Source organism: Oncorhynchus mykiss, chromosome 4, assembly GCF_057628025.1.
Source record: "Oncorhynchus mykiss isolate SJ-2025 chromosome 4, ASM5762802v1, whole genome shotgun sequence".
NCBI lineage: Eukaryota > Metazoa > Chordata > Actinopteri > Salmoniformes > Salmonidae > Oncorhynchus > Oncorhynchus mykiss.
In genome coordinates, this window is record NC_143025.1 from 73,472,821 (window position 1) to 73,498,426 (window position 25,606).

At 46.5% G+C, this 25,606-nt stretch overlaps 1 long non-coding RNA gene across 1 annotated transcript; it reads right to left on the reverse strand.

The window, feature by feature from the left end:
• Positions 1–589: 589 nt before the first annotated feature.
• LOC149984137 (uncharacterized) lies at positions 590–15,791 on the reverse strand. Its single transcript, XR_016495432.1, has 3 exons — positions 15,382–15,791; positions 13,747–13,918; positions 590–2,036 (listed from the first exon to the last, which is right to left on the reverse strand). It is a non-coding gene; the product is annotated as an uncharacterized LOC149984137 (long non-coding RNA).
• Between the last annotated feature and the right edge of the window lie 9,815 nt (positions 15,792–25,606).

Below are 25,606 nucleotides of genomic sequence, written 5' to 3' on the forward strand. Positions count from 1 at the left end.
GGCATGCAGTGCCGTATTCCTCTGATTTTCAAACAAATCACTTCAGAAAGTAGGCTACCTGTGCATGCTCATCCACTCCAAAATAATTCCAGCATCCCGAACTACATGTACACTGTGTCATTTAATGAATGGAAAGAGACATCTGTTACAAAACACCAAGAAGTGTGCCCAATGGCATACAGCGATTGCCATTAATTAGGCCTACATGAATTGATGCGTCTTGCTGACACATCCACCTTTTTTTGTAGCCTGAAAAGTCGGGACACCTGAAATGGGGCTGAAACTGTCCCAGGAAAAATGGAATGGTCACCCTAACACACACAGTCAACTTACTAGACTAGGCTACAATGTGTATTGCCATGAACTTAAAATAGAGTAACACAGTGTGAGTCATAATACTCGTAAAACCTAGCGGTTAAACAATGAAATGGTTCCAATCATTTTTCCACCATTCATTTCTCCCATAGGGGATTTTAGAAACACTTTAAAAAAAAAAGCTAATTAGCTGCTAATGTGGCTATCATAAAGAACTTGTAATGTCATGTGTGTGTAGGTGGCAGGGAAGTCAGGAGCAGGAGAATCGAACTTGATATAAAGGGAGTCGTTTAATAGACTTGACAACTCCATAATCAAAAATACAAGATAAAATAAAAGTACAAGAACCCATCGCGCACCAATACATAATACACAAATATACAAACAAACAATCTCTGACAAGGACATGAGGGGTGTCACGCCCTGACCGTAGAGATCTTTTTATTCTCTATGTTTGGTTGGTCAGGGTGGGACTCAGGTGGGAAACTCTATGTTCTTTATTTCTATGTTTAGGCCGGTGTTAAGGGAATTTTTTTTATCAATAATGACTAATTATATATGCATTTCAATCAGGACTGACTAATCAGAATACTATTATGTTACTGTATAGATGTATGAATTTTCTTTTAATCCTAGTACTGAATATAATGTGTGTAATTATAATCAAGAATTAGAACAATGATTGTCTGTTCCTTGGTAGAAACGAATGAACTTATCGCCAGACTGGCTAGAATGCTTATCTACACAGGAAGACCTTGGCTTGGTCCTAAATTATCTAAATTGGTGGGAGACGATGTAGGAAGGCTTGAGAACTATACTGCCATTGTACCGGAGTGGAGGAGAGACGGGACAGTTCGAAACCTAATGACGTCATTTTCAGTTTATAACCTGTTGTAAATTGTATCATGTTCAGTACTCACGAGAATAAACACAGCTAGTTGATTTCAAAGGCTGGTCTCTGTCCATTTTATACAAATGAGGGTCTTACAAACTCTTATGAATTGACAGAGTGATTAATTTTAATTGGGTATTAAAACAGAGGAATTTAATTCCTGCAACAGCCGGGGATGGTTCTCAATCAGGGACCGCTGTCTATCGTTGTCTCTGATTGGGAATCATACTTAGGCAGCCTGTTTTGCCACCTTAGTTTTGTGGGATGTTGTTTTTGTACAGCTCTGTGTAGCCTACCGAATGTTACATTCGTTTTCCTTTTGTTGTTGTTAGGTGTTCATTTTTAATAAAGATAAAATGTACGCCTACCACGCTGCACCTTGGTCCGATCATTTCGATGAGAGTAACAAGGGGAAACAGAGGGTTAAATACAAAGCCTGTAATGAATGAGATTGGAACCAGGTGTGTAGGAAGACAAGACAAAACCAATGGAAAATGAAAAATGGACAGGCATCGACTTCGGCAGAAGTCGTAACAGTACCCCCCCCCTCCCCCATCGAGGACGACCCGGAGGACGAGGAGCAAGGCGATCCGGATGGAGACGGTGGAACTCTCGCAGCATGGAAGGATCTAACACGTCCTCCACCAGAACCCAGCATCTCTCCTCCGGACCGTACCCCTCCCACTCCACAAGATACTGAAGGCCCCTCGCCCAACGTCTCGAATCCAGGATGTATCGAATGGAGTACGCCAAGGCCCCCTCGATGTTCAGAGGGGGAGGAGAAACCTCCCGCACCTCAGCTGCCTGGAGCGGGCCAACCACCACCGGCCTGAGGAGAGACACATGGAACGAGGGGTTAATGCGGTAATCTAGTAACCTATAACATACCTCGTTCACTCTCCTCAGGACTTCCGGCGTAGCGGGGCAGGTTTCGGTTCGAGAGCCAGACCCTGTCCCCCGGTGTGAACACCGGGGCCTCACTGCGGGGACGGTGTGCGCCAACTTTCTGGCGCAGTATGGCGCGCTGAAGGTGTATGTGGGCGGCGTCCCATGTTTCCTCCGTGCGCCGGAAACAGTCGTCCACCGCAGGAGCCTCGGTCTGACTCTGATGCCAAGGAGCCAGAACCGGCTGATACCCCAATACACTCTGAAAGGGAGAAAGGTTAGTGGAGGAGTGGTGGAGCGAGTTCTGGGCCATCTCTGCCCAGGGCACGAACGTCGCCCACTCCCCCGGCCTGTCCTGGCAATAAGACCTCAGAAACCTACCCACATCCTGGTTAACTCTCTCCACCTGCCCGTTACTCTCGGGATGAAAACCTGAAATAAGGCTGACCGAGACCCCCAGACGTTCCATGAACGCCTTCCAGACCCTTGACGTGAACTGGGGACCCCGATCAGACACTATATCCTCAGGCACCCCGTAGCGCCGGAAAACGTGTGTAAACAGGGCCTCCGCAGTTTGTAGGGCCGTAGGGACACCGGGCAAAGGGAGGAGACGACAGGACTTAGAAAAACGATCCACAATGACCAGGATCGTGGTGTTTCCCTGTGAAGGTGGAAGATCGGTTAGGAAATCCACCGACAGGTGCGACCACGGCCGTTGTGGAACGGGTAAAGGTTGAAACTGACCCCTGGGAAGGTGTCTAGGAGCCTTGCACTGGGCACATACCGAGCAGGAGGAAACATAAACCCTCACGTCCTTACCTAAAGTGGGCCACCAGTACTTCCCACTAAGACAGCTCACCGTCCGACCGATCCCAGGATGACCAGAGGAGGGTGACGTGTGGGCCCAATAGATCAGCCGGTCGCGGACCGCAGACGGAACGTACAGACACCCAGCTGGATCCTGAGGGGGAGCGGGTTCTGCACGTGACGCCTGCTCTATGTCCGCGTCCAGCTCCCACATTACCGGCGCCATCAAACAAGAGGCGGAGAGTATGGGAGTGGGATCCATGGGCCGCTCCTCTGTCTCATACAGCCGGTACAGTGCGTCTGCCTTAACGTTCTGGGAGCCTGGTCTATAAGAGAGGGTAAACATGGCCCATCTTGCCTGGCAAGGATTCAGTCTCCTCACCGCCCAGATGTACTCCAGGTTGCGGTAGTCAGTCCAGATGAGAAAGGGGTGTTTAGCCCCCTCAAGCCAATGTCTCCACGTCTTCAAGGCTTTGACGACAGCCAACAGCTTCCGGTCCCCCACATCATAGTTTTGGCTGAGCGTCTTAGAGAAGAAGGCACAAGGGCGGAGCTTCGGTGGCGTACCCGAGCGCTGAGAGATCACAGCTCCTATCCCAGCCTCAGACACGCCCACCTCCACTATGAGCACCAAAGAGGGATCCGGATGGGCCAACACAGGAGCCGAGGTAAACAGAGCCCTCAGGTGCCTAAAAGCCCTGTCCTCCACAGGTGACCACTGCAAGTGTACCAGGTCCCCCTTCAGCAGTGAGGTAATGGGAGCAGCTACCTGACCAAAACCCCGGATAAACCTCCGGTAGTAGTTGGCAAACCCTAAGAACCGCTGCACCTCCTTCACCATGGTGGGAGTCAGCCAATTAGACACGGCTGCAATGCGGTCACTCTCCATCTCCACCCCTGACGTGGAAATGCGATACCCTAGGAAGGAGACGGACTTTTGGAAAAACAGGCATTTCTCAGCCTTGAGTACAGGTCATGCTCCAACAGGTGACCAAGCACTCTGCGCACCAGGGACACATGCTCGGCGCGTGTAGCGGAGTATATCAGAATGTCATAGATGTACACCTCTGCAAGTCCCTGAAAATCTTGTGCAAGTCCCTGAAAATCTCGTTTACAAAGGATTGGAAGACTGATGGACTGACCGAATGTACCCCTGACGCAGGGATTCGGAGACATATGTCTCCATAGCCACCGTCTCCACTTGCGACAGGGGATACACTTGACTCCTGGGAAGTGCAGCGTCTACCAGGAGATTTATTGCTCAATCCCCCCGGTGATGGGGTGGTAATTGAGTCGCCTTCTTTTTACAGAAGGCAAGAGCCAAATTGGCATATTCTGGAGGAATGCGCAATGTGGAGACCTGGTCTGGACTCTCCACCATAGTTGCACCAACGGAAACCCCAAACACCTACCTGAGCACTCTCACGACCACCCGTGAGAGCCCTCTGTGGCCAAGCAACAGTGGGGTTATGACAAACTAACCAGGGTAGGCCCAGCATCACGGGAAACGCAGGAGAGTCAATAAGGAAAAGACAGATTTTTGTCCATGTGTCCCCCCTGCGTTACCATACTCAAAGGAGCGGTGCCCTCCCTGATTAACCCTGACCCTAATGGTCGACTATCTAAGGCGTGAACGGGGAAGGGCACATCCACGGGAACAATGGGGATCCCTAAACTATGAGCTAATGCTCTATCAATAAAATTCCCAGCCGCGCCTGAATCTATGGGGAAAATTCAGGAAAAGTGACAGGCACAAACATATGGGCAACAGAGGGCTCTGGGTGAGAATGGGTGAGAATGGTGCCGGCTCACCGGGGTGACGCCTGAGCGCCCTGCCTGCTGACTCGATTCCCAGAGGAACCAACCCGGCACCGACCAGCAGTGTGAACTCTGCGGCCACAGATGGTGCACGAGCGGGAACTCCGGTGTCCCTGCGCACCGACCCTCCCAGCTCCATATGTATCGGAGAGGGGGTGCGGGAGGATGGAACCACCAGACCCCAATCTGGACGACCACGAGTAGCCAGCCAGATGCACAGGTCCACCAGCTGGTCGAAAGTGAGGGTGGTGTCTCTGCAGGCCAGCTCCCGACGGACGTCCTCGCGCAGACTGCAGCGATAATGGTCGATCAGGGCCCTGTTGTTCCATCCCGCGCCGGCAGCCAGGGTCCTAAACTCCAGGGCAAACTCCTGGGCACTCCGCGTCTCGTGCCTCAGATGGTAGAGGCGCTCACTCGCCGCTCTGCCCTCGGGTGGGTGGTCGAAGAGAACTCCTCAAAATGGTCGAACGCCGCATCTCCCTCTCTCTACACGGCGTTGGCCCACTCCAGTGCTTTCCTGGTGAGGCACGAGACAAGGAAGGACACCTTCTCACGGTCTGATGGAGCTGGGTGGACTGTGGCCAGATAGAGGTTTAGATGGAGGAGGAAACCCTGGCAGTTGGCAGCACCCCGGTTGTGCTGGTGGAGGCGCTAGAAGAACTCCCTGTCTCTCCCAGCGGTCCATTGTCTGGACAAGATGGTAAAGCATTTCCGCATGCCCCTGGACAAGCTCCTCCACCTCAATGGCCGGGTACCTTCTCCTGTTGACTCCATAATAGGGTCAGAGATTCTGTAATTTTGTGTGTGTAGGTTGCAGGGAAGTCAGGCGCATGAGATTCGAACTTGGTATAAATGGAGTCGTTTAATAGACTTGACAAAACTCCATAATCAAAAATACAAGATAAAATAAAAGTGGGTACAAGAACCCTTCGCCCACCAATACATAATACACAAATATACAAACAAACAATCTCTGACAAGGACATGAGGGGAAAAAGAGGGTTAAATACACAACATGTAATGAATGGGATTGGAACCAGGTGTGTAGGAAGACAAGACAACCCCAATGGAAAATGAAAAATGGATCAATGATGGCTAGAAGACCGGTGATGTCGACCGCTGAGAACCGCCAGAACAAGGAGAGGCATTGACTTCGGCAGAAGTCTTGACAGAACTACAAATGCCATGATGATCTGGACAAGACTGCCGAATAGAGGCAAAGGTAAGAATCTCTGGATTAACTATCTAATGCCAGCTAAATGTAGTAATGAATAAATTGGCTACATTTCTTTAAATGGACAATTCTGTTAACTGTCTTGTGCAAGTTTTAAATTGACATAATACCTGTTAGCAAAGGAGTCATATAGGGATGAAGCTTGCATGATTTGTAGTCTTGCATAAAATAGAGTACCACAGTGTGAGTCATCATACCCATATAGGGATCCTAATAAACTAAACTAAACTTGCATTTAACCCCCATTAGGCCTACACTACTGCTGGTAGCCTATCCTTTCAGAAGAGGCTATTTTACACAGGAACACATGCAGAACAGGTAGCCTACGTTCAATATAATACATGAGTTGAATCAAAACATGTTTTACATCCTAGTTTAGTTGTCCATAATTCATGAGTTGATGCTTAGAGTCTTCACAGATCGTGTGACATAAAACACTACCTTTCTTTCCATACATGAATGACATTTATATGACAGTGTTATTTGTCATTATTAAGCATTTAACAATTGAATTGAACATTGAACTTATTAAACCGTGTACGAATCATGAACCTTGGAAATCTCGGATAATGCACTGCAAGTATAACTATGCCTATGCAACATTTAATTGTTTCGCTGTGAAAACAGTTCTCATAAGCACACAAATCCCAAATAATGTAGGGCTATGCCATTGCAAAACCGAATGCTTCTAATCGAAAGAGTCAACCAAAGGCCTACTGTCATTAATTTATGGGCTACTTGATGGATGGATTGGATGCGCATTGATGTCTAGCTCTAGACGATTTAGTGATATTGTCGACCATCATTAATTGATCCAGCAAATAATCAAGCTAAATAAATGGTTTGCTACTTCTGGTCACCGATGGTACAGAGAACACCAGTACCTGTGCACAACAGCAAAACAGCAATGAGCGCTCTAAACAGCTGACTGACAAAATCAAACAATAATAAATCAAGGGATACATCAGATGCATTGGAATAACGTTGTTTATTTATCAAGGATGTATGGCAAACTAACAAATTGCGAAAATTAGTAAGTACAAAGGAAAATCTATGCGTAAAGGAGCTCAGTTGAATCTTTTTAGTTATATGTGGACAGTGCCAGCACTTAAAATGAAATGGTTTAAACCACGACAGGGAGGTGGGGGTGTTTGTTTCATTAGAATTAAAAAATATAGATATTATAAGTTATATTTACCACTGAAAAACGTATGTTAAATGTATATTAAACAAATATGAGAATGATTCAATTAGCATTAATTAGAGACTGTCACGCCCTGACCTTAGTATTCTTAGTTTTCTTTATTATGTTGGTTAGGTCAGGGTGTGACATGGGTGATTTATGTGTTTTTGTTCCTGTCTAGGGGATTTGTATGTCTATGTGTTAGTTGCCTGTGTCTGCACTTATCATATATAGATTCACGTTCGTTTTGTTGTTTTGTAAGTTTGTTTAAGTGTTCTTAGTTTCATTAAATAAGAAGATGTATTCAAATTACGCTGCGCCTTGGTCTCCTCCATTCAACGAACTTGACAGAATAACCCACCAAACAAGGACCAAGCAGTGTGAATGGGAGGAACAGCGCTTGGTGGAAAAATGGACCCGGGAGAAGGATGAGTGGGTAACAACCTGGGAGGAGATAGAGAGGTGGTCGATCGATCCAGAGAGAGTGCCAGTGCCCGCCTGGGATTCTATGGAACAGTCAGTGCGAGGAGGGATACAGGAGAATGGAGGAACGGCGACGATATAAGGGTACACGGCTAGCACGGAAGCCCGAGAGGCAGCCCAATAACTTTTTGGGGGAGTGGCACACAAGCAGATTGGCTAAGTCAGGTAGGAGACCTGAGCCAACTCCTCGTGCTTAGTGTTAATGGTGTCTCCAGTGCGCATTTCTAGCCCAGTTCGCTCTATTCCAGCTCCTCGCATTGCCCGGAATAGAATGGGCATTCAGCCAGGTAGGAGAGTGCCCGGATCAGTGCTCCTGGTCTCCAGTGTACCTCCTTGGACCAGGATATCCTGCCGGCTCTGCGTACTGTGAGTCTGCACAGCCCTGTGCGTCCTGTGCCAGCAACCTGCATTTGCAGGGCAAGTATAAACATCCGGCCAGCACGGGTTGTGTCAGCTCTACACTCCAGACCTCCAGTATGCCTCCACAGCCCAGTACGTCCTGTGCCTGCTCCCCGCACTCGCTCTGAGGTGCGTGTCCCCAGCCCAGTACCACCAGTGCCAACACCACGCACCAGGCTTCCTGTGCGTCTCCAGAGCCCTGTACGCCCTGTTCCTCCTCCCCACACTCGCCCTGAGGTGCGTGTCCTCAGCCCGGTACCACCAGTGCCGGTACCACGCACCAGGCCTCCAGTGCGTCTCCAGGGTCCAGTACTCCCTGTTCCTGCTCCTCGCACTCGCCCTGAGGTGCGTGTCCCCAGCCCGGTACCACCAGTGCCGGCACCACGCACCAGGCCTACAGTGCGCCTCGCCAGTCCAGAGCGTCCGGCAGCAGTACCCAGTCCAGAGTGTCCGGCAACAGTACCCAGTCCAGAGCGTCCGGCAACAGTACCCAGTCCAGAGCGTCCGGCAACAGTACCCAGTCCAGAGCGTCTGGCAACAGTACCCAGTCCAGAGCATCCGGCAACAGTACCCAGTCCAGAGTGTCCGGCTACAGTACCCAGTCCAGAGTGTCCGGCAACAGTACCCAGTCCAGAGCGTCCGACGACAGTACCCAGTCCAGAGCGTCAGGCGACAGTACCCAGTCCAGAGCGTCCGGCAACAGTACCCAGTCCAGAGCGTCCGACAGTACCCAGTCCAGAGCGTCCGACAGTACCCAGTCCAGAGCGTCCGGCAACAGTACCCAGTCCAGTGCGTCTGGCAACAGTACCCAGACCAGAGCGTCCGGCGACAGTATCCAGTCCAGAGTGTCCGACAGTACCCAGTCCAGAGCGTCCGGCAACAGTACCCAGTCCAGTGCGTCTGGCAACAGTACCCAGACCAGAGCGTCCGGCGACAGTACCCAGTCCAGAGCGTCCGACAGTACCCAGTCCAGAGCGTCCGACAATACCCAGTCCAGAGCGTCCAGCAACAGTACCCAGTCCAGAGCGTCCGGCGACAGTACCCAGTCCAGAGCGTCCGGCAACAGTACCCAGTCCAGAGTGTCCGGCAACAGTACCCAGTCCAGAGCGTCCAACAGTACCCAGTCCAGAGCGTCCGACAGTACCCAGTCCAGAGCGTCCGGCGACAGTACCCAGTCCAGAACGTCCAACAGTACCCAGTCCAGAGCGTCCAACAGTACCCAGTCCAGAGCGTCCGACAGTACCCAGTCCAGACCGTCTGGCTACAGTACCCAGTCCAGAGCGTCCGGCAACAGTACCCAGTCCAGAGCGTCCGGCAACAGTACCCAGTCCAGAGCGTCCAGCGACAGTACCCAGTCCAGACCGTCCGGCGACAGTACCCAGTCCAGAGCGTCCGGCGACAGTACCCAGTCCAGAGCGTCCGGCAACAGTACCCAGTCCAGAGCGTCCGGCGACAGTACCCAGTCCAGAGTGTCCGGCGACAGTACCCAGTCCAGAGCGTCTGGCAACAGTACCCAGTCCAGAGCGTCCGGCGACAGTACCCAGTCCAGAGCGTCCAACAGTACCCAGTCCAGAGCGTCCGACAGTATCCAGTCCAGAGCGTCCGGCAACAGTATCCAGTCCAGAGTGTCCGGCAACAGTACCCAGTCCAGAGCGTCCGGCAACAGTATCCAGTCCAGAGTGTCCGGCAACAGTATCCAGTCCAGAGCGTCCGGCGACAGTACCCAGTCCAGAGCGTCCGACAGTACCCAGTCCAGAGCGTCCGGCAACAGTATCCAGTCCAGAGTGTCCGGCAACAGTACCCAGTCCAGAGCGTCCGGCAACAGTATCCAGTCCAGAGCGTCCGACAGTATCCAGTCCAGAGCGTCCGACAGTATCCAGTCCAGAGCGTCCGACAGTATCCAGTCCAGAGCGTCCGGCAACAGTACCCAGTCCAGAGTGTCCGGCAACAGTACCCAGTCCAGAGCGTCCGGCAACAGTACCCAGTCCAGAGCGTCCGACAGTACCCAGTCCAGAGCGTCCGACAGTATCCAGTCCAGAGCGTCCGGCGACAGTACCCAGTCCAGAGCGTCCGGCGACAGTCTACAGACCGGAACCTCCTACGACGGGCAGCAGACCGGAACCTCCTACGATGGGCCGCAGACCAGAACCTCCTACGACGGGCCGCAGACCGGAACCTCCTACGACGGGCCGCAGACCGGAACCTCCTACGACAGGTCACAGTCCGGAACCTACCACGACGGGCCGCAGACCGGAACCTCCTACGACGGGTCACAGTCATGAACCTACCACGACGGGTCACAGTCCGGTACCTACCACGACGGGTCACAGTCCGGAACCTACCACGACGGGTCACAGTCCGGATCCGCCAGAGTCTCCCTCCAGTCCGGATCCGCCAGTGTCTCCCTCCAGTCCGGATCCGCCAGAGTCTCCCTCCAGTCCGGATCCGCCAGAGTCTCCCTCCAGTCCGGATCCGCCAGAGTGAGTGTGACAAGTCAGAAGTGGAGCGGGGTCCACGTCCCGAGCCAGAACCGCCACCTCGGAGTTATGCCCACCCAGACCCTCCCATATGGGCTTAGGTGTGCGGCCGGGAGTCACCGCACACCTAAATGTCACTTCCGGTCGTAGGTGTATTAAAGTGGCGTGTTTTTAGCATAGAAATAGATAGAGACTCAGTTACAACCCTGTATATATACATAATATGACATTTGTAACGTCTTATTCTTTTGGAACTTCTGTGAATGTAATGTTTGCTGTTAATTTTTATTGTTTATTTCACTTTTGTATATTATCTACTTCACTTGCTTTGGCAATGTTAACATATGTTTCCCATGCCAATAAAGCCCCTTGAATTGAATTCCATTGAATAGAGGACTCATCTTTATATCTGTGGCATTATAGCATCTGTGACAGCATGGGCAGCGTCTGAGGCTACAACCCAAAAGGAATCCCCACCCGGTTGACTACTTGACTACTTTAAAACAGAGGATGATGGCACAATAACAATGGCAATGCCCATGCTAAAATGGGTTATATCCATGATAAGTCCTCTATCTATCTCTATGGTTTTTAGGGGCTCTGTAAAGGTCCTACACTCAAAGTCATAGGCCTACAGTAGGGCCTAAATCACTTGAGTTTATTCTCCTTATTTAACAGTAGGTGGTGTTATTATCCATGGCAATTTTTCCCCATGGCTTCAGATTCCATGTTAAATAGTCACATGTACAGGGTGGCAGGTGTGATTGGAGGGTAGAGTGAAAATCTTAAGCTCCAAGCTCCAACATGCAGGACTAAGTGAAATAAAATAATGAAAATGGTCATAAAAAAACAACAACGATATAGAAATAGTACTATATACATCATAACTGTATCAGTGAGGAATAAATACATGTACACTTGGGTGGAGGCAGAGGAAAGACTGTTGAGGGGGTGGTGTCCATAGGGGGAGTAGCAGGTGGGAGGGGGGAGCAGGTAGCTGACTAGTGGAGTCTATTCAGCAGTCTGATGGTCTGGGGGTAGAAAATATTGGCCAGTCTTCCATTTGTTGCCATGATGCTCCTGTACTGCCCGCGTCTGAGTGATGGAAGCAGGGAGAACAGGACATGGCGCAGGTGGCTGGGGTCCCTGATTATCTTCTTGGCCTTCCTGCGACACCTGGTGTTGTAGATGTCCTGGAGGGCAGGCAGTGTCCACCCAATGGTGCGCCTTGCAGTCCGCGGCAAGGGAGTTGCTGTACCAGGATGTGAAACACTGTGAGGGCCCTCAGGAAAATGCCAAATTTCTTCAGCATCCTGAGGTTGTGCCTTCTTCACCACGGTGTGTTTTGACCATTTCAGCTTTTCTGAGATCTGTACACCAAGGAATTTGAAGTTTGTACCGTCTTCATGGCGGCCTTGTTGATGAGGATGGGGGCATGAACAGCCCTGTCACTCCTGAAGTCCACAATCAGCTCCTTTGTTTTTCTGACAAAGAGGGAGAAGTTGTTTACCTTGCACCATGCCGTCAGAGTGCCTACCTCCTCCCTGTAGGCCGTCTCGTCGTTTTTGGTAATCCGGCCTACTACTGTTGTGTCATCAGCGAACTTAATGGAGTTGGAACTGTGTGAGGCCATGCAGTCGTGGGTATAGAGGGAATACAGCAGGGGACAGAGGGCACACCCTTGTGGGGCCCCCATTTTAAAAATCAGTGTAGAGGAGGTAATGTTGCCTACCTTTACCACCTGGGCGCGGGCTATTAGGAAGTCCAGACCCAGTTGCATAAGGAGTTCAGACCCACTGACATGAGCTTTGTAATGAGCTTACTGGGCACTATGGTATTGAAGGCTGTGCTGTATAGTCGATGAACAGCTTTATCACATATGCATTCCTTTTGTCCAGGTGGGTAAGGGCAGTGAGCAGTGCAATGGCATTGCATTGTCCATGGATCTTTCAGGGAGGTAGGCAAATTGGAGAGGGTTGAGTGTGTCAGGGAGGTAGGAGGTGATATGGTCTTTGACTAGACTCTCAAAACACTTTATGACGACATAAGTGAGCACTACTGGTAGGTAGTCATTCAGTTCAGTTACTTTCCCTTTCTTGGGCACAGGGATTATCGTGGACATCTTGAAGCAGGAGGGCAATTTCAACAAAACCAAAGATGAGGGTGAGAAGAACTTGCTCTGCCGGGTATTCGAGAATTTCTAAAGGCAACTCAAGATTGTCATCACTCTTTTGAATTAAATTTGTAATTCAATCGATATTTTACTTAGAAACTGGCCAGTTTGTTGGGCCTCGATGTCGACTCGCAAAACGTTTACTATGGGTAATTTGGAATTGAGATGGAAACAGCCAATGACCCAATGACGTCTCTCAATGGAATTTATCATTATGTTCCGGTTGCAACCGTCAAGTTTGCGGGTTTTCACAGGGATGGGGTCGATTCTGACGAGCAGGTTGGCTACGATAACTTTCTAATAAGATTTCAGTAGTGCTGACTGCGCGTGAAGGAGATTACTCAGGCAGGCTTTGTACGGGCGTGAGCGATCTGGGTGTGCGCTGATAAAATAAGTATACAGATGGATCTGAACATTCGGTGATGCCGCTACACTTCCCCTCAACACAGACGATTCCCTTCGACCCATCTCTGTTATATCTTTATGCCCATTTCTTTCCCATCTCCTGCGGCAGACTCCCTCCTTCTTCCTCCGCTCTCGGCTCAGTCCTGTGGGGTTGTGCTTGGTAGAGGTCACCCAGAACCGCACAGCGTGTAAATGTGGGAGTCAGCACTTCATCCCGGTGCGACGGGGCTGCAGTATATAGAAGACCCAGGATAAGCCTGCTGTTGTCGTATGCCAACTCAAATAACATTCTGTAGGCCTACACATATTTGGACTTCATCCTAAAAGTCCCTTCTGAATTATTAGTGTGATCATTTTTTTTCTCAAGGTTTATAAAATGAAAGAAGAAAGCACTGGATAAGACCAAAATAGGCCACTATTCTTGGGTTTCTAACCCCCATCTGACTGCACTGTTTGCACTTTCTCTGCTGTAAACCAATCTCCAGCTATTAGATGGCAATATTCATCTACAGGATTTTAAGTCCACTTTTGTAATAAGAACAAATAAGTAATTGTGACGTCCCAATATGTGTGTGTGAACGAACATTGGGCACTCAGCATATGATTCAATATGACTGGGAAAAAAACAGGTGTGAAGCGAGGATGACTCAATCATATTGTCTCTCATCTACCCACCAGTGTTTTCTGCTCCTCTGGTTGATAATGATGGACATTGCATCTGTCTTCTCCACATTCTGACCAGACCACCATCCTCTGCCTCTGATGCTGTCCCCACCGCCACTGTGATGTTGTTGTCATCCTCCTTTCAAGCTCCTGAGAGTATTCCTGAGACGATGAAAGGACTGGCCTAATGGGATTAAACATTTTGATAAGTGCAGAAGAGGAGGCAGTGGCACATCATCTCACTTCTCTCACTCCTGCATTTAGAACAGTATTGATTGATCAATCTATCTGCTGGAGAGAAAACACAACCAGTCATGTGCAGAGATGTACCGAAGGCATGTGTGTGTGTTGATTAATGACTGATTTACAACCTTTATGATTTTTGGGATTATTTGGATGCATATCTGTTTTGCTGTATGAACAGATGTGGTCTCTCTCTCTCTCTGTCTCTCTCTGTCTCCCTCTCTCTGTCTCTCTCTCTCTCTCGCTCTCTCTCTCTCTCTCTCTCTCTCTCTCTCTCTCTCTCTCTCTCTCTCTCTCTCTCTCTCTCTCTCTCTCTCTCTTCATCAGGTCAAGAGACATGGCTCTCACCATTGTCCCAAGCACCTCGAGGAGCACCGTGAGAGCTTCACTTTGATTAGACACCAGGTGGCAGTGCACGCAGATCAGCAAGGAGAGCGACTGAGGAGAGAGAGGGAGAGAGAGAGAGAGAGAGAGAGAGAGAGCGAGAGAGAGAGAAAACAGTATGAGAAGAGAGGGAGGGAGGGGGCAGAGAGAGAGAGAGAGACACATACACACATACACAGACAGACAGGGGAGGAGCTTGAGAGAGTGAGAGATTGCAGCCTCAGTACTGCTGCAACAGGGATGACTTGTTCAGGAGGATACAGAATTATGGACGCAGCTCAGTCTCCATAGACCCCTGTGAGTTTGGACTGTAGACTCAAGCTACTGAAAAACTAAGAACTGAATCCAGAACAGAGGTTCAACTTCTGTTGGGATTGAGAGACGGGTTGGAGCACAACTTGACTGACCCCAGGGCAGAGGTATGGCATCATCACCCCTGCACTATGGACGATCAGCCAGGGATATTGCCAATGTGATGCAGAGACTGCAAGGTAAGTGCTTTCTGCTTACTCATTCATTCTCTTGCTCAGTCTGCAGTGGTTTGAAAGGTGACCTAGTGCGGAGGTTGAGGCATGACACAGCAAAAATGCCTTTGAATTAAAGGTATGCTTTGTTGCTACAATGCTGTCCTCTAAAATATTACATTCTTGTGTGAATCTGAACCAAAATGATTTTCCAGTGCTGGAGCAGAATTCTATTTGTTTGGCTTTAAATTCTTGAAATGCACTGACGTGTACTGTAAAACATTTGAGATAACTGTCTGCAAAATCCAATGTCGTTTGATACATGCCTTGCTCAAGTATTTTGGAGGTTGTTGTGGTCAATAATATTGTGTATAGCGCAATTTTCCTCTCAGTGCTTTTGCATTGAAGGTCAACTTTGCTGGACTTTTAGTCTGTGTGATGTGGTCATGTGGTCCAGTGATGTACCTCAGTATGCAGGTAAAGTACAGTAGCAGTGTTGTCTGTGTGCCAGATTATACGTCATGTCTAACTGCAGGACAGCTGTTCTATAGCTTACCTTGTGTGTGGAGGGGCAGACCGTGGTAAAGCTGATCCTCTGAAGAGCTGACAGGGTGAACACTATTCTTCCCTCTCATCTCTTCTGTACCAGCAGGACTGCTTACTCTGTCCGATTATGGTTGTGCTGACAGATTTATAGCTAACCCATAGTATTATAATTGGATTCAGTATTTTCAATATTTGCTCTGTACCATCTCTGTATCACCACAATGATGTAACACACTCACTACCTTCCTATACCTGCCATTGATGTGTAACTACGGCTGTTATCAGCATCATTATCATTACTCACTGTTCGTGGCTCTGAGCTGTGGTCGCCTTAGAAACGTGTACTGCTGCAGATTGTTCGGTGGCGCCGGTCTAACGCTCCCAGGTTCAGGACCAGATTGATGGCCATATCAGGACTCTGGGGGAGTCATGTGACACTGGAGCTGAGAATGAGATCCAAAATGGCTGTGCCCTATATGGCTTCGTAGGTGGCAGAGCAGCTGAGAGGAGAGCATCCCTCCCTCACCACACTGCTAGTCAGCATCATCACTGTTGAGCTGGAGTGCATGGTAGTTTACTGTGATTTCAGACTCTGATTCAGAATGATTGTGTTTCATATGAGGAAATTCACTTTCACGGCTCATCAACAACAAAATAGAACAAAGTATTTCACAGTATCATTATGAAAAACTCAGACAGTTGCAAGTAATACAATTGTAATAAAACCTATAATGTAGTTATCATTCACATGAATTACTATGAAATTGTTGATGTTGTCTCAGTAGTAGGAATGTCAATAGTAATCTTGATCTACTTTATGTTCCTTGAAAAGTCTCTGTGTGTCACCAGTTAATCTAGCGTAATAAAACAACAAGGTAATGTACCTCCCTCCGATAGCGCTTTAAAGTCACAAAGAAGCCCATTGTTGCCAGATAGACGCTGCAACATATTTAGATGAGGGGAAACACATGAACTGTAATGTCATTTGACTCAAAAAATGGACATGTTTTGAAAATAGCCCTAGATGTTTGTAGTGGTTTGCGGTGTGTCTCTGTGACACCAGTAAGTGAAAGCGTTATCTGCTCTCACCAAGCTGCACATAATGGTTTCTTGATGATGTTAGTTGCCATGCAGGTCATTACAGAAAAGAGAGGCCTTGTTGCTATATTTTGTCATTGTTGTGTAGAGATACCATCTCAGCTTCCTTGCTTTTTAACCACAGACCCAAAGAAACAATAAAACAATTTGTGTACGTTTAGGTAGTATTCAGGTACAGGTAGCTTGCTTCAACTATCAGGTGTGTATGATTGAATGGTTCACCTAATAATATGCACAGATTGATTAATTACACGGAGTGTACAAAACATTAAGAACAGATCTTTCCATGACAGGCGACTAGGCGACAGGGTAGCCTAGTGGTTAGAGCGTTGGACTAGTAACCGGTTGCAAGTTCAAATCCCCGAGCTGACAAGGTACAAATCTGTCATTCTGCCCCTGAACAGGCAGTTAACCCACTGTCCCTAGGCCGTCATTGAAAATAAGAATTTGTTCTTAACTGACTTGCCTAGTTAAATAAAGAAAAAAGAAAAATAAACTGATCAGGTGAATCCAGCTCAGTCTACATCATAGAAAGAGCATGTGTTCTTAATGATCCCTGATTGATGTCACTTGTTAAATCCACTTCAATCAGCGTAGATGAAGGGGAGGAGACAGGTTAAATAAGGATTTTTAAGTCTTCAGACAGGTTGAGACATGGATTGTGTGTGTGGCATGCAGAAGGTGAATGGGCAAGACGAAAGATTTAAGTGCCCTTGAACAGGGTATGGTAGTAGATGCCAGGCGCACCGGTTTGGGTGTGTCAAGAACTGCATCTCTGCTGTTTTTTTAAACTCTCAACAGTTTCCCGTGTGTATCAAGACTGGTCAATCACCCAAAAGACACCCAGCCAACTTGACACAACTGTGGGAAGCATTGGAGTCAACATGGGCCCGCATCCCTGTGGAACGCTTTCGACACCCTGTAGCCCATGCCCCGTTGAATTGAGACGGTTCTGATGGCAAAAGGGGGTGCAACTCAATACGCAATAATTAGGAAGGTGTTCCTAATGTTTTGTACACTCAGTGTATATTTCTAATACAGTACCATTTGAGATGCTTTCATTTAGTGTTCTTCCTTCTGTGATGATCATCTACAGTTGATGAGTAAATGTTGTCATTTGATATTTATAATTGACAAAGGTGGTACTGTATCTAGCTTTGACATGACATCTGATTCCATGTTTCTGATCCCCTTTTTTTTTGTTGAGATGAAGGTGCGTTTGAACCATAGACTTTCTGTACGGATCAAAGAGCATAGAAAAAGTTTTCTTTGGCTCTGTCAGGAGATCTGGAGGAGAAACAGCTTGTTAGCAGCCTAGAACACCTGTGTATGTGGTCTATAGAAAATATACTGCCATATTGACTTATTAGATATTTGAGTACATGTTCCATCTTTGATTGACATCAATGTTTTATTTGTTTCAGAGCCAAAGGGTTTAAATCAACGTAAAGCCTTGTCAATGTGATTGTAATAGTTCTCAGATCAGGTGCATTCACGTGTTTTAGGTGAAAATGTACCGTGATCTAATATACTATTTACCTATAGTTACATAGAGAGAATTTCCTTTTCCGTTTTTGTCTCTCTCACCAGATCTGATTACTCTCTGTCTCTCCCTTTCAAAAGAAGACATTGTTCTTGAATTAAAACAATGTTCTTTCTACAGTTCCACATCATGCACACATTTCCCTTCAGGCTCAATTTAGTAGCTGATAAAACAGTGCGATAGAACATCAATACCAACATAAAGTTCTGCCCCAGTTTTGGGCTGCTGTTTTTTGGCTCCTCCTTTCTTTTTTGTACCTCTTCCTGCAAACGGTGTGGCAGTGAGAAACAGCAATTAGTGACACCATATGGCGGAGAACGGCAAGGCTGCTTTGAACGCCTCCCAGCCTGAACTCTCCCATATGCCGTGGAATTCAGGCATTTATTGTCTCTCATTAACAGGGAAATCCTCAGTTTTTATTTTCATTTGTCATCTGTTTTCCTCGTCGTGGGCGGTGGAGGCACAAGTTACACACCTATGGCATGGTGCTTACCGTCTGTTTAGATAGTAGAGACAGGTTTGCTGAGCTTCTTTGGAGAGGCGTGAGCTTCACTATCTCAGTGCTGTGAATATACTCCTGTACAGCATACATGTGAATGTATTCACAGAAATTGGATTACAGAGTAATATGTGTACAGATCGAGGACATTTTACTGTACAATTAAATTAATATATCATGTTATGTTATTGAGAAATAAACATTGTAAGATAAGTTTATGCAAGATATAGTTTTGTGCGTGATTTTTATTTATTAACATTTTTGGGGGGTTAGATCAGCTTTAATATTGCAGATAGACTGTGGCTTCTATCAATGTAATTGTCTGCATCATTTCCAATCCCCCATATATATATATATTTTGTAAATATATATATTATTTTGAATATATATACTATATATTTTTTATATATTTTCCTTCTTTATTATTTTACCCTAACCCTAATTGGAGTAAACTAATGGAAAACAATACTTAAGCTTCTACTTTCAGTTTATACAGTCTATATATTTTAGATAGTATATTTTACATTAGTTATCTTTTGTTTGTTTTTAGTCCCCGCCTTCAGCTACTCTCAGCCCCTCCCATCTATCTCTGAAGACCATCCAGTTGATTTCTAGCTGTCATATTTTTTCCACTGTGCTGTGATGTTTCAGAAAAGTTCTGAACCTTTCTATTCTCATAGTTTCTACAGACTGTAAATTAAAGATAAACTGCTATTTGCTATTTATAATTTAAATTGAAAAACGTGTTAGTTTTGAATCTGGTGTCATGTTGTTTGTCAGTTCGTAAACCATGTGCCATGGAATCGGTACATTGAAAATCTCCTCCCAACTATTTTGCATTCTGTATGGCGCAGCTGTCATTTTTTTGTCCTTAAATGAAACTGGTATACTTTTTTATTTATCACAGTTTTCTTTAGCCAATTTTGGTCTTTAATGCAGGTCCGACAGACAAGTTCCTTACCTTCTCCCCTTTCCACTTGCCTCCTCCATTTGTGCGGTAATGCAGCAATCAGTTGGAGGTAATTTTGGATAGAGCCGATATGTCCATATATAACTGCATGTGTGACATACCTCCACCAGTCCTCCACCAACCACTTCGGATTTAAGTATAGTTTTTGTATGACTGAAGCCTTTCGTGTGAGGTCCAATGCTTTAATAATTCATCATTTCCGCCCTCCAAATTCATATTCATTATATAAATAGACCTGTTTAATTTTGTCTGGCTTGCCGTTCCAAATAAAGGGAAATATTGTTTGCTTATATCATTTAAAAAACAAGTCGTTAGGTGTATGCAGGATCATAAGTAAATAGGGAAACTGGAATATGACTAAATAATTCATCAGGGTGAGTTTTTCACAAATAGACAGGTGTTGTCCTTTTCATGGTAGCAAAATGTGACCGACAGGCTTGATTCGGGCTTATGCAGAAAAATGTGAAATTGTGTTTTTTACATTGGATAAAAGTAGAGACTCAGAGCTAGAAAATGGTATATCATACACTACAGTTGAGTAACAATGGAAGAGTAATTCTGCTTTGAAAGGTGATAAACCTCACTTTTGAGAAAATGTCCCTGGAATGTTTTGGTACCTACTGGAGAGCTCATCTTGTCTACACCCATTCAGCATCGTACACACCCTCTTAAGCGTTTAGCCCCACCCATCTCTTTAAGGATTCACATGTGAGGCTATGTACTAAATAACCAAAGACTTCAAGACTAATGGCTGGTTTATACAACGGGTGTTTATCGTAAATTTAATCTGGAGTGCCAGAGAGTGCTCTGGGCGTTCGTAAACTCAGAGCGTTTCGGTCTTGGAGTGTTCAGAGCGCACACCGGATGCTCTGATTGAGGAGTAGGGTTGACCCGAGCGATCTAACCTGACAACACCAGTCAAGCACCCAAGCTAACTGGCTAACGGTGGCTAGCTTGCTAGCTACTTCCAGACAAAAATGAGAGAACAGCTCACTCTGACCATTTAACTCACCCTAGCAGAGCTAGTTATCCAGAGCGTTGGTGACTGCAACTGTGCTGCTGGCAACAATTCAATTATGCTTTTTTGCCAACGTTTACTGACACCGGCTATATTCAACGGGTGTTGAGCGTTCGTAAATTTGTCAGTTATTCTGCACTCTTGCACACTCAGACGAGAGTGCTCTGAAATCGGAGTAGATAGCCAGAGCGAATTTACCAGCTACGTCTATTGACAGTTGTCGCAGTGACATCATAAACGTTACTTACATAGTCTTTTGTTTAGACATGTAGCTAGCTAGCTAAACAATGAACCATAATCCCAACTCATAATGTTACTAGTAACCTGGCATGAATCTGAGGTAGATAACCAACCAGGTTCAATGTTAGCTTGCTAACATTAGACTATAACTAGCAATGCAAATGGCATTGAGATACGAATAATATTAGTACACAAATCATACACGTAACGTTAGCTAGCTAACAGTTCACTTTAACTTGAAATAAAAATGACTTTCTGACCAAATTAGAAACATATAATATCTGAAAATGTAGCTAGCTAGACATGACATTCTGTCATGGATGCCATGGTTGCCCTTAGTTTGAAGATGTAATCCGGAGACAGGTGTTTTATCCAACAGCCTTCTGTGTGTCCTCTTTTCGACCCCATCTGCATATTTGCAATCAAACGCCAGAATTTTCTCCCTCTCCTTAGCTATCATTCTCTAATTCCACTGATTTCAAAACTCAGTCCTCCAGAAAGTGGAGAGCAACACTTATGCTTCCTATCATTGTGAAGCAGAATTCACCAAGCGTTGGATTGTTCACCCACTAATAGGGAACGTGAGCTGGGTTTGGACCGTCGTGAGACAGGTTAGTTTTACCCTACGTGATTTCTTTCAAAAAAGCCTTGTTAGAATGGATTACCTACACATACTGACCAGCTCACACCAATCCAAACTCATCTCTTGGCATGTCCAGCCCACTCATTATCTCAGCCAATCATGGCTAGAGTGAAGGTTGCACGCTTTTTCCATGGCTATACCAACTCTTAATTTAACAATTTTATTAGTATTTACATATGGCATACAAGTTTGGCATTAAGGTACATGAAAGTTCACATGTTCCAGAAGGATTTCTGGCAAAAATTACATTTTGATTTAAAAAAACGTTTACGTTCAAATGGCGCTCCTATGAAGTAGTGACACGTGACAAACGTCTAGTTTCCTGAAGCAAGTCACAATTCTTATCTAATTTGGCAAACTTTCTGTTAAAATGTATTGTAGTGAGATCATTTTATTCTTTCGGGATATGAATACCAAGTATGTCCACTTCACTGTCAGACCATTTTATTGGTAAACTACACAGTAATGTAAAAGTTGTATTTTTTAGAGATCAATATATAAAATGGTGCTTTTATCAAAATTCGGTTTTAATCCAAAAAGGCTAGAAAAATTATCTACATCCTTTATGAGGCTGTGCAGAGATCCAAATTGCGGATTTAAATGAAGACATTAATTGTCAGCGTACCCTGGATTACTAGCCATAATACTGGCCATAATAAATAGTTATGCCGGTAGTACACATCCTTGTTTTACTCCACTTGACAATGTAATACTTTCTGAGAAGTAGCTAATATTTACTATGTTACACCTGGGGTTACTATACATAACTTTAACCCATTGTATAAGTGATAATCCAGGCATTTATATATCAATTCCAGTCGTACTTTATCAAAGGCCTTTTTAAAGGCAGCTATGAATACCAGGCCTGGTTTCCCAGATTTGTTTCTTTATTTGTTTGGATCCTTGAAATACACTTGAACTAGTGTTGTTTGGGTTTGTTAGGCTTTGCCCAATGCGCATGGCCCATGTCGTCATATGGAATGGGTTCAGAGCTAAGCCAGTGTGCATCTAAGAAAATGCTAGAATGTGGTTTCCTTTTTACGAGCTCCTTCTGCAGTTGCACTCATGGATGATGAAGAGGTGGAGAAGAGGGAGGAGAGGGAGGAAAAGGAAGAGGGTAGTTGAGGTGAGCACATCTGGATAAGATCCTGAATCGCCTGGTACTGAAAAAGAGAGAAAGTGCCACAGAGGAGAAAGCAAAACAGTGAAAGAGAGAGAGGCACAGAGAAAGAGACTGGTTGAAAGAGGGGGAGAGAGAGTCAGAAAATATTAGAAAGAGAGCGAGTAAGAGATAGATAACGTCCTTCCTAAGTGATGTTTAATCACCTGGGCTGGGAATGGCATCATTCCACAGATTCATCTAGAGGCGAAAGAAACGCACACCTATTTAGGCGAGGTGCTGGCTAGTGGAGTACAACACTTGAAAAATGAAAGGAGAGACGCACACTCTAGGAGCTCAGATGCAAAAATGTAATAACCTAATGTCCAACGTTTCAACAGACAAGCTGTCTTCATCAGGGTATAATTCCACAGGTTGGCACGGTGCCATGGTAACATCCCAGTCCAATGCAGACGGTCACCTTGAGCCGGTCCACCCTCCTCTGTGAATCTGACACCTCCATTCATCGTCTCTGGCTCTGGTCACTGCTGTTCAGACACACACAGGCAACTAAAAATAGCAGCAGCATTTCTTTTCATCACACCGCTGGGAGTTTTTCAGTTGCCGTAGCCTGTTTAGCTTAAATCTGTATAACAGAGAGGGAGGCTTTGAGGCCTATTGCTCATTAGGAAACAGTCATTAAGCACTATACGTCTATAGCCACATAAATGAGATGGTGTGTCTCGTTCTTTTCCCAGTCCTGCAGCTACACCGGCCACACGGCACCCCAGATTGTTTTTATGACCCATTGCCATGCCAGTAGTCACATGACTGCCAGCATGGGCTTCTTTGCCCCGCAGGCCTGGCTGTGGCTCATTCAGTTTTTGCACCAGACTAATATGTTTGATGAAGTTGGTGTACGTGTGTGTGTGTGTGTGTGTGTGTGTGTGTGTGTGTGTGTGTGTGTGTGTGTGTGTGTGTGTGTGTGTGTGTGTTTGTGAAAGAAAGAGAGAGAGAGAGAGAGTGAGAGAGAGAGATAAAGATAGTGTGTGTGAGAGAGAGAGAGAGAGAGAGAGAGAGAGAGATAGAGAGAGAGTGAGAGAGAGCGAGAGATAGAGAGAGAGAGAGGGGGGGGGGGGGTATCAATTTTGTTTGTTTACCGTTCACATGTTGAGAGGAGTGTGTATGTGTATATGACTTTACTGGCCCCTCACTGTCACCTCACATTACCAATCAGATGGTAATCTATATTCAGCTGCCAATCAGATAGAGTTTGAGTGGCACACCACAGGATTAGGCCACCAGGGGTTCTGCCCCAAACAATACAGGGGGCGTGGCCTCCTACAGGTCTTAGTAGAGGTGCTGTTATACAGCTGTCAATCAAACTGAGTCCACCCCTAATGCCAATGCCTTAAAGAAGGTCAAGTATGTTTCAACAATAATCTGTGGCAGAGAAACCATGTAATGAAATCGAATAAGCAGGAAAGATAGAATTCACTAAAAGCATGCATGGATCTTTTTTTCTGGGCAGGAATGATATATTTTCCTCTTGTCATTTGCAGTATCGTGCTGCGATTTTTCACCTCATTCCTCCCTTGATTAGATTTACTCTTTCAAATTAGATTCCACTCTTTTTTTATAAAAATGTATTGACTCTCCGATAAGGGAAGTTGCTATGGTATTTGTGACAGTGAGTGACAGTCCTGGAATATCACTGATCACACGTCAGTATGGTTTCAATGCATTTCAATTGAACCAGAGATGCTTCCTGACAGATTGAAGAACATGATACTGTTTCTGATGGACACACATAACAACAGTCTTCACAGATAGATCTTGACATCAGTGGCCATGACCCCAAAGTGACATTACTAGATCCAAACCCTTTTCTCCATCTCTCTCTTCTTGTTATCTCTCACACACAGATCCCTCTGTCTTTCCTGCCTCTGTCACCAAGCACAATGTGATTGAATGGGGAGTGTCATGTGATTTAATTGGACTGTGGCACCCAGTCTGACATGCAGAGGTAGAGGATAAAGGTTGTGGGGTCATGCACGGTCCCCTAAAGGTCAGGTAAACAGAATGATGTTGCCAGATGTGTTGATCCTGCTCCCTAGCTAACCCCCAGGCAGCTCTATGGCAGTGTCCTGCTCCCTAGCTAACCCCAAGGCAGCTCTATGGCAGTGTCCTGCTCCCTAGCTAACCCCCAGGCAGCTCTATGGCAGTGTCCTGCTCCCTAGCTAACCCCCGGGCAGCTCTATGGCAGTGTCCTGCTCCCTAGCTAACCCCCAGGCAGCTCTATGGCAGTGTCCTGCTCCCTAGCTAACCCCCAGGCAGCTCTATGGCAGTGTCCTGCTCCCTAGCTAACCCCCAGGCAGCTCTATGGCAGTGTCCTGCTCCCTAGCTAACCCCCGGGCAGCTCTATGGCAGTGTCCTGCTCCCTAGCTAACCCAAAGGCAGCTCTATGGCAGTGTCCTGCTCCCTAGCTAACCCCCAGGCAGCTCTATGGCAGTGTCCTGCTCCCTAGCTAACCCCCGGGCAGCTCTATGGCAGTGTCCTGCTCCCTAGCTAACCCCCAGGCAGCTCTATGGCAGTGTCCTGCTCCCTAGCTAACCCCCAGGCAGCTCTGTGGCAGTGTCCTGCTCCCTAGCTAACCCCCGGGCAGCTCTGTGGCAGTGTCCTGCTCCCTAGCTAACCCCCAGGCAGCTCTATGGCAGTGTCTTTTTGAGACATGATGTCCGTGTGTGCCCTCCTGAAATCACATGCAGTGTTAGATTAGAGATACTTCTCTTATGAATCATCACAATATGTTAATTTGAGCCATCTCATTTCTAGGCATGCGACTAAGCAATCACTTTGAAAATATCAAGTAGGCCATTAAAAAAGAAGAAATCAGCAGCTTGAGTCAGTAGCGTGTTGTACAATAAACAGTGTTGTGTTGTGTCTCCTGTGTTGTGTTGTGTGGTGTTGTGTTGTGTCTCCTGTGTAGTGTTGTGTATTTTAGTGTAGTGTTGTGTACTATTCTGGTGTGTCTCCTGTGTTGTGTTGTGTAGTGTTGTGTCTCCTGTGTTGTGTTTTGTCCCCTTTGTTGTGTAGTGTAGTGTTGTGTAGTGTTGAATGGGGTT